The sequence below is a fragment of the Heterocephalus glaber genome, unplaced genomic scaffold (genome assembly GCF_053883595.1).
Source record: "Heterocephalus glaber isolate CG9 unplaced genomic scaffold, H.glaber_assembly_v1.0 deba00001553, whole genome shotgun sequence".
Taxonomy (NCBI): Eukaryota; Metazoa; Chordata; class Mammalia; order Rodentia; family Bathyergidae; genus Heterocephalus; species Heterocephalus glaber.
This window is the reverse complement of record NW_028258344.1, coordinates 11,306,965-11,315,814: the sequence shown is the minus strand read 5'-3', so window position 1 is coordinate 11,315,814 and position 8,850 is coordinate 11,306,965. Positions and strand designations below refer to the sequence as shown.

Below are 8,850 nucleotides of genomic sequence, written 5' to 3'. Positions count from 1 at the left end.
GGTTAAGGAAATGAGGGCCAGTATTCATTAGAATCTTTTTTTTTAATGACTGAAAAAATGCTCAGTTTAAAGAGGTACTAACTAATGACATGGTTACAAAAGCAAGATTTTTTTAGTCATATTATTTGCTTTAGAGCCCCCTTCTCCCTTTTATTACTGATTCACCTACTTAAGTGGATGAGACATGAGTTATTGCTATAGTTTCCAGTTATGTTTATCAGTTTATATACCAATCATAGCATCCTACAATCTCAAATAAAAGAAAATCATTTTAGGATTAAGACAAAATCCTAACCATGAACTGGCTCTGAATATAAATAAACAGGAAACTCTGCTGTAAAAATGAGTAAGAATATGGGGAAACAAAACTATCAAATTTATTGAAATTTCTAAGTAAAACAATTTAATAAAACACAAAGCCAAGTGGAGCACAGTGGTGCATGTCTGTAATCCGAGCACTGAAGAGACTGAGATCGAAGACTATAGTGAGTTCAAGGCCAGCCTGGACTATAATATATAGAGACCCTGTGTCAAACACAGCACAACACAACAGAAACACAAAGCACTGAAGGATATGATTAGGAAAACTCAGATACTCATAGGAACTCAAACTGAGGCCAATTAATACCTCTTTAGTACAGAACAGAATTCACTTGTTTCTTTGATCTGGAAGATAGTTCAGTAGAGTGCTCATAGGCAAGAGGCACAAAGCTCATCATTTCTTGGCCCAAATTAGCTATGTTCAAATTTAAGATCTGAACTGAAATGCCTAAAGTTCAAATGTGTTTTTTTAATAAAGAGAAAACTGCATTTTAAAGCAATACTACATTAGGATTGAATATACGGCTTTTCAGATCAAAGGACTTTCTCACTTTCTATATTAGACTCATGAGAAAAACTAAGGGGAAATGGTAAAAGATCAGAACCCTTAAACTGCTAGCACCAACTTTTTGATTAAAAGTAATTCGAAGTTAATTTAAATTTTGCTAATATTATCAATTATCAAAAGTAAAACTATTATACTTCCATATTAGGGAAATTGCATTGTCTTCTGAGTATCAAGAATAAAATAAAAATCACTTTTTTCTCTCTCATTTTCTCTTCTCCACAGCATCTTATTTGGAACTTCTATTATGTACATAAATCATGTCTGTTAATAATTAACAACAACTTATTTACATAAGTCCTGTCAGCAGTTTCAGAGAATCATATTAGGCCTTTGAGCTCAAACCTGCTAGCTAGACTCTGAAGATAACTATTATTATAGTTGCTTATCAGTGGTAAATAATAGCTATTCTTAAATACTGTTCATTTGGTGACTAAATTATTTACTGTCAATTATGCGCAATTAATGACTGAACCCATTTCAAAAGTGAGGGTTTTAATGCCTCTAGCTTAAAGAGGTACATTGCTGTTATTACCTCAGCTAATTCTCTATGGAATCTATGTCTGGTTCAACCAGATGTGTCAAAGACTTAAACAGACCTTAAGGGATTATAACTCTTCATATCCTGGAAGACTCTTAAAATCTCCTAGGGTTTCTGGGAAAAACAATCCCAGTTCTTTTAACTTTTTCTCACATCTTTTTTATATTTTATCATTCATGTGATCATTTTCTATAGTTTTATTCCTACTTTAGATAAGGTACCAAGTATGATACATAGAATGCAATAAAGGATTGGATAATTCCTTAACATGGTGAGAGGATTTTCTTAAAGCGCTTCATTTCTCACTCTTATAGTGAAACCAGTATTATTCATATACATTTATATCTATATTTTTTATTGTTGTTGTTGTTGAGACAGGGTCTCACTATGTAGTTCAGGCTGGCCTCAGACTCCCAAGTGCTGGGACTACAGTCATGTGCCACTATGCTCAATTGTTATATTTGAAATTACATTTTGTTATTATCAGATTTTAAAATCTGAACTCTGCCTCCTTTTATTTCTCAAATTATATTTAAGGAGTTTTTTTGGTTACCCTAGTGAATTTCTTTTTTTTTAATATAATAAATGTAATTACCTTTATTCTTTTTCTACACTATCTCAGCTGCAAAAATTTCTTTTAGTTTCTGGAATAAAGGCTCTTCATTTCAGCATTGACCTTTATCAAAATATTTTCCGGTTCTGAAAACCACTGTTCCAACAATGGTCAGTTGTCCAAGAAGCCTAGAATTCTCTTTTGTATGTGATCTCTTAAGTTCTGGTACCCATGCTTATCTTTGTTTTCAGCAGCACCATGTTGACCAATATTTTTATGAGCTGTTTTTCATGTGAAAATTCTTCAGCTATAATATCATTCATGTGACTCAGCAAGAAAATATCTGAAATATCTAGTAATATGACAAAATCAAATGCAGAAGACGAAGAGGTACTTCTTTTGAAGCCATAGGATCCACAGCCAATGTGGATATTTGTGTTTTCTTTGCCTCCTTTTTTTTTTTTTTTTTTTGGTCCCAGGGATTGAACTCAGGACCTTCTGCTTGCAAGGCAGGTGGTGGAACCACTGAGTTAAATCTCCAGCCCTCTTTGCCTCTGTTTCTATGAAGTTTCTATTGCAGCTGGTGAGAGCTTCCCCGAGAAGCTGTGCTTGGTTTAATGTCATTGGAAAACCATCAAGAATCCACCCTTGATTCACAGGTATCTCATTAATTGCATTTACTATGATGTTAACTAATAATGTCTCTAGAATGCTTTTTCCTTTCTTCAGCAATTGTAATTTTGCACCAACCTGAGCGTGTACAGTGAGTTTAGAGAAATTGTCACTATCACTTGATTTGACTTCTTCAGTTTTTGGTGTTCTATTAGATGTAGTTTCACCTTCTGTTTCTGGTAACGGTTCCCTTGAAACTGGAGCATCTGAAGATACATTGTGTGAGTCCTGGCTTTCTTTACTGTCCTCCTGAAGATCTGATGGAACCTCTCCACCTTCTTTCTGAATTGGTAGGTCCTCACTGAATTTTTCATTGTCATAAAATGCTTAGACAGCTTCTTGGACAAGAGTGCCCATACAAAGTACCTGAACAGGAAACTCTCTTTGTAGAGTCTTTAAAGTGATAGTTTTCCCACTAAGTGTTTTCCCCAGTAAGCATCCTTTAATAGCAAATGAAGCCAGTTCAGACTCTGTTGGCTCAACTTGAGGAGGAAGAGATTTTTCAATGAGTCTGTGAAGCCCTCGGCCCAGTATAGAATTGTTGGAGGGTGGTAAATTATCCGTCATTTCTTCTGGTACAGCCCACTCTCCAACCATTTTCTTATATTCTTCATAATCTTTGCTATCTATCAAGTCTCTTGTATGCAATTCTCTAAGTTGTTCTTCAGAGGGATTACCAGGCATATGCTTAACAGAGGTTTGTTCATATATGGGCTTTCCACAAAAATACAATTCCTTCCAATCACTCATTATCTTAAGTGGAATCAGATTATTTGTCAATGAGACACTTTAGTGGACAAATCAAGTATTTGATTCAAAATTTCTCTGAATATTTTATAATGCATTCTATAATGAGGCTGAACTCTTTCCACAGCAATCTGTTCGTGAACTTCTTTCTCTCTGAAGATTTGTTCTTCAAAATCAGTCTTGGCTTGTTTTGCCAAAGCCACTTCTCCATCAAGAGCATCCTGGAAATCTTTGTCTTTCCTCATATTGTTTTTCTCTGAAAATTCTGTTTTGTCATAAAACCTCCTTTTCATGCTGAACATGCATGAGCTGCACAGCAATCCTGCACTCCTGTTGGGACTGTCGCATGAGCCTGTGTATCAGCTGCTCCTCGCGGTAAGCCTCCTCCTGTGCTTCATGGGCAATTAACTGGTCCATTAAAAATCTCTGCTGTCTTTTCTCCCTTTGCTCTTGTGCAAACAGCATCTTCTAGGTGCTTCTGGATTTTGTTTTTAATGTAGTCACCATCTGAGTGTTTATTTAACAAGTCGGTAGTTGTATGGTCTGCTGTATCTAATCCAGTCTTACATGTACTTTCTTTTGCCTGGAAATCCTGTTTTATTAATGCTTCAAACTTCACCTCATCAGCAGTGACATTCGCTGCCTCCTGTTGCCTTTTTATCATTTGGGGGGACCTCAAGTGCTTTCAGAGTGCAATTTGATGCAGGTTTAGGAATCTATATGATAGCTGCTTGGATTTTGGCCATTATTTGATTTTGTCTTCTGTTTAAGCATTGCTCTCGGGAAGCCTCACTTTTCATGTCTTGAAATTTTAAGTTTGCCAAAGGCTGTGTGGAAAATGCCTTTGCAAATGACTTGGGATCTGCTAATCATGGAGAATGCTGTCTTCAATTCTTCTGGCACAAAATCTTCATGGGATAGAGACAAGCCCTACACCTAATACCAATCAGGGGATGCTGTCTTCTATTGTTCTGGAACTTCAGGAGATCAAGCGAAACCCCACACCGATCTTTTGGCACGAGGTCAAGCCAAGCCCTCCAATTGCTACTAATTAAGTGAGAGAGAACGAGAGAGCCTGGGGATGTAGCTCAGTGGAGAGAGTGAGAGTGAGACTGGGGATATAGCTGAGTGGTGCCCACGCCTGTCTGGTAAGAACAAGGTCCTGAGTTCGATCCTCTCTCCCTCTCTCAAGGTCCTGAGTTTGACCCCTGAGACTGGGATGTAGCTCAGTAGAGCCCACACCTGCCTGGTAAGTACAAGGTCCTGAAGGGAGGGATGGAGGCAGGACAGAGAGAGGACCTCTCCCGGGTGATTTTTAATTTTTTCATATTTGCTGAGGCAAACAACAGGAGTGGAGGATACACAGTCTACAGGTGTTCAAGACAATCTACTACAGTTCTGAAAAAAAAATGCAGTGTCTATTTTATCCAAGAAGTAAGAAAGAAATAAAGCTTCATTATTTAACATGCATGTTGACACTGCTGAGCTTATACTCTACAGTCAGTCCTTTTGTTAGTCAGCACAGTCAAACTTGCGCTAGGAAAGGTGAGCTGAGAAGAACGGGCCTTCCATACACTGAAGGAACTGAGAAGGATACCTTCATCTATGATTAGTCTATTGCAGTTTTATGTAGTATGGGAGGTCACTGGTAGAGTTAATTTTGTAAAAACAAGCCCTTTCAATAGAATCTATATAATATATGCTGATATGGGGAGTGAGTTCATTTTGTAAAAAGTCTTTTCAATAGAATCTATATAATATATACAGAGATGGGGAGTGATTTGTGAAAATGCTTTATCTAGCAAAGCATGGTAATACATACCTATAATCCCAGCATTCTGGGAGGTTAAAGCAGGAGGACCACAAGTTCAAATCCCATCTGGGCAACTTAGAGAAACCTTGTGTCAAAATGAAAAATAAGAAGGGCTGGGGATGTAGCTCAGTGCAAAGGTCCTGGGTCCAAACCCTGTAGTGCAAAACAGAAAAACGCTTTATCTTCCAGCAAAGTATTTAAAATAGGTATGGTTAGAAGCATCGATCCTGGACACACACTGCCTGGCTTGTGACCATAGTTCTGCTATAACCAGGCATGTTATCCTGGAAAAGTTACATAACATCTCTGGTTCAGTTTCTTCATCCATAAAGTGGAGATAATAATCCTTATCTACTTATTTGAGTTGTTCTGAGGACGAGGTGAGTTATGGACAGGATAGTTGGCTCTCCATATCTTCAGGTTCCACATCTGTGGATTCAACAAACTGCACATTGAAAGTATTTGAAAAAATAATTATGCCTGTACTAAATATGCACAGACTTTTTCTTGTCATCGTTCCCTAAGCAATACAGTGTAACAATTATTTGTATATCATTTACATTGTTTTAAATATTATATACAACCTGGAGATGATTTAAACTGCATAAAGGAGAATGTATATATTATATGGTAATTTTAAATGCCATTTTATATAAGGGACTTGAGCATCTGGAGATCTTGGTATCCACAGGGTCCTGGAACCTATCCTCCATGGATACCAAGAGATGACTGTATATATAAATCTCTTGGTATAACATCTACCACCAAAATAAACATTACATAAGCACTAATTGTTATTATTTAAAATGAATTATTCATTCTTCTCTGATAAAAATCTAAACAATCCAGATTTCAAACTTCTTTACCTTTTTCTGTGATACTGTATTATATTACATAGTGGATAATACACACACACACATGCTTTACCTTTTTTTTTTTCTGATTCTGAGAATTGAATCAGAACTTCCAGCTCTAAAAGTAAACAACATCTTTAGCCCTTTTTATTTTGAGAGAGGTTCTCCTAGGTTACACAATGCTGACCTCAAACTTCTAATCCTCCTCAGTCTCCTGCGTAATTTGGATTAAGGGCATGTGCCACTGTGTCTGCCTCATGCTTTAGTTTTGAAGTCAAGTTTTATCAATGAGTTAGAGAGCAGCTCCCTCTCCCTCAGTGCCTTTATGTGTGTATGTGTTTTGTAAGAAGGATTTTGGAGAGAGAATTTTGAAAATATTTGCAAGTACTTCCAACAGTGTGTGATTTTTAAGGACAACAATGTATGTGAACAAAAAGCATATTAAATTCTGTATACACTACAATTTTGCAAACACAGTTTTCTACTTTGAAGGTTTTCCAAATAATGCATTTCAGTGAGTCTTAAATGTGTCTGTTGATAAGGTAAAATGCAGTGCCCTTCATTTGCAAGAATTGCTGATTTAAAGCAGAAAAAAATGGAAATTTACTAGTCTAAATTTAACAAAAATCTTTATAGAATTGGTTGATGGGACTGTAAAAGAAAATGAGTATTTTAATAAAGCCAATGATAATGCATTTCTTCCGTTTTAATCTAAGTATCTTTTTGAAGTCTCTTTTCAGCTATAAGTTAAAATGAAGTATTAGAATGATTAGAACTAGATCTTCAAATCACTATATCACAAAGTATTAAACCAAGGTTTGAAAGAGGTAATAAAGTACCAAGTAATAAAGCATGAAGTAAAAGCAAAAAGACTTATACAGGGGCCAAGGATTTAGCTCAGTGGTTTCACTGCCTGCTGCGCAAGCACAAGGACCCAAGTTCAATCCCTAGTACCAAAAAAAAAAAAAGATGTATACTACTAATAAAATACCATTAAATTACTTTAAATATATTGATTATTTTACCTTTAAAATTTTGGAGTTTATAATGTATATAAATATTAGTGTAAGAGGTCACAAACTTATAATTTATATGTGAGTGTGCCTTGAAATCCTGGGCTCAAGGGATCTCCATCCTCCTGATTCATTCTCCAGAGTGGCTTGAACTATAGGCATGCACTACCATGCCCAGCTTGCTGAAACATTTTTAAGGATAGAATGCATATTCAAAACACATATAGGTAGTTATTTTCCATAGCCCCATTCCTTGGCTTGCTGTCATCAAAGAATCCAATGCCTTTTGTCTATTCTTTCTTTATTCAGTAATGATTCGTTAAGTACCTAATGTATACCAGACACAGTACAAGGTTCAGAGAGGTAGAAACTAAAAAATATAATCACTACCCTCAAACAGCAGTTAATATCATTTAGGAACATATAATAAGGAACTACTGCCACAACCAAACTCCAGAATCACATGCTTCTCTGCTCCTTCCTCTGACTTCCCTCCCAGGCCTTTAAATAGCTCACGGTCCACCATGAACTTGGATTTGAAAGTGAAACTGATCATTTGAATACTCGCCTAGTTTTTAAGAAGTTTAAATGAACAAATATGATTTACTTTCTTTTTTGGACATCTGAAAATTGCTTTTATGACAATCGTAAATATAAGTATTTATTCAATATTTCTTCTGCAAAGCACTGTTAAGACAGAGGGAAGGTAGCGGGTACATAGATACAAGGTGCTTTCAAGGGTTTTTTTTTTTGTACCAAGGATCGAACTTGGGACCTTGCGCTTTCAAGGGAATTTTATGTCCTTGATATAACATGAGAAAACGAAAAGTGGTAAGAGCCCCTTTATTATTTTTCTTTATTATTTCTGCTATCTGGGTTGCTTCCACTGTTGAATATATTCTTCAGTGTGTTGTATTTCTATCATACCATTTTTGCCTTGTGCTGTATTTCTTTCCTGAAGCTTAGCACTATGTCATTTAAAAGTTTTATAGGCACTTTATTTAGTTGCAGCCACCTCTTTCAGATTTTATCTTGTTACTTGTAATATCAGTCCATCACTGTGATAAATTATATTTCATTGCTACTCATTTTCACTGAAGAATAATCATCTGGAAAAACAGGTAGAGAAACATATTGGAAATTAAGATCACAGAAATGAAAATTCTGGATATACTTCTAAGTAGAAATGAAAAGTGATGAATTGAGGTACTCAAGGGAAAAGAATGAACAATATTACTTCCTGGGGTCTTGTTTACTTTTAAACTGCAAATAAGCAAAGTTGAAACCCACATCCTTAGAAAAACTTATCCCACTTTAACTTTTTAAAAGCAAACAGTGCCAACAGTTCAGAAAATTAGAGTATGGTATGAAAAGTAAAAATCACTTACCGAAATTCTACGATGATATATATGCAGCACAATAAGACAATTTTATTACTTAAGCAACATGTTTATTTTTGGTACCGGGGATTGAACTTGGGACCTTGTGCTTGTGAGGCAGGTGATGGAACCACTGAGCTAAATCCCTGGCCCCAACAACATATTTTTTTCCCCCCATTAAATTTATTGGTACATTTTAGGTATAAAATACAGTTACATTCATCATTGGGATCTTGTACCATTACATGAGTCTCTTGGTTCTTATTTTTTTCCACTTCCCTTGCCCTCCCTTCATCCCCTCCACCCTTCCCTATTTGCAAAGGCCTTGTTTCCATTTTTTTCCTCTTCTCATATTTTTTCCTTTCCCTTTTTTCCCTTCCCCTACCCCTCCC

At 36.0% G+C, this 8,850-nt stretch overlaps 1 pseudogene; it reads right to left on the bottom strand.

The window, feature by feature from the left end:
- Positions 1 to 2,847: 2,847 nt before the first annotated feature.
- LOC101699529 (sperm flagella and cilia-associated protein 2 pseudogene) lies at positions 2,848 to 5,191 on the bottom strand (annotated as a pseudogene).
- Between the last annotated feature and the right edge of the window lie 3,659 nt (positions 5,192 to 8,850).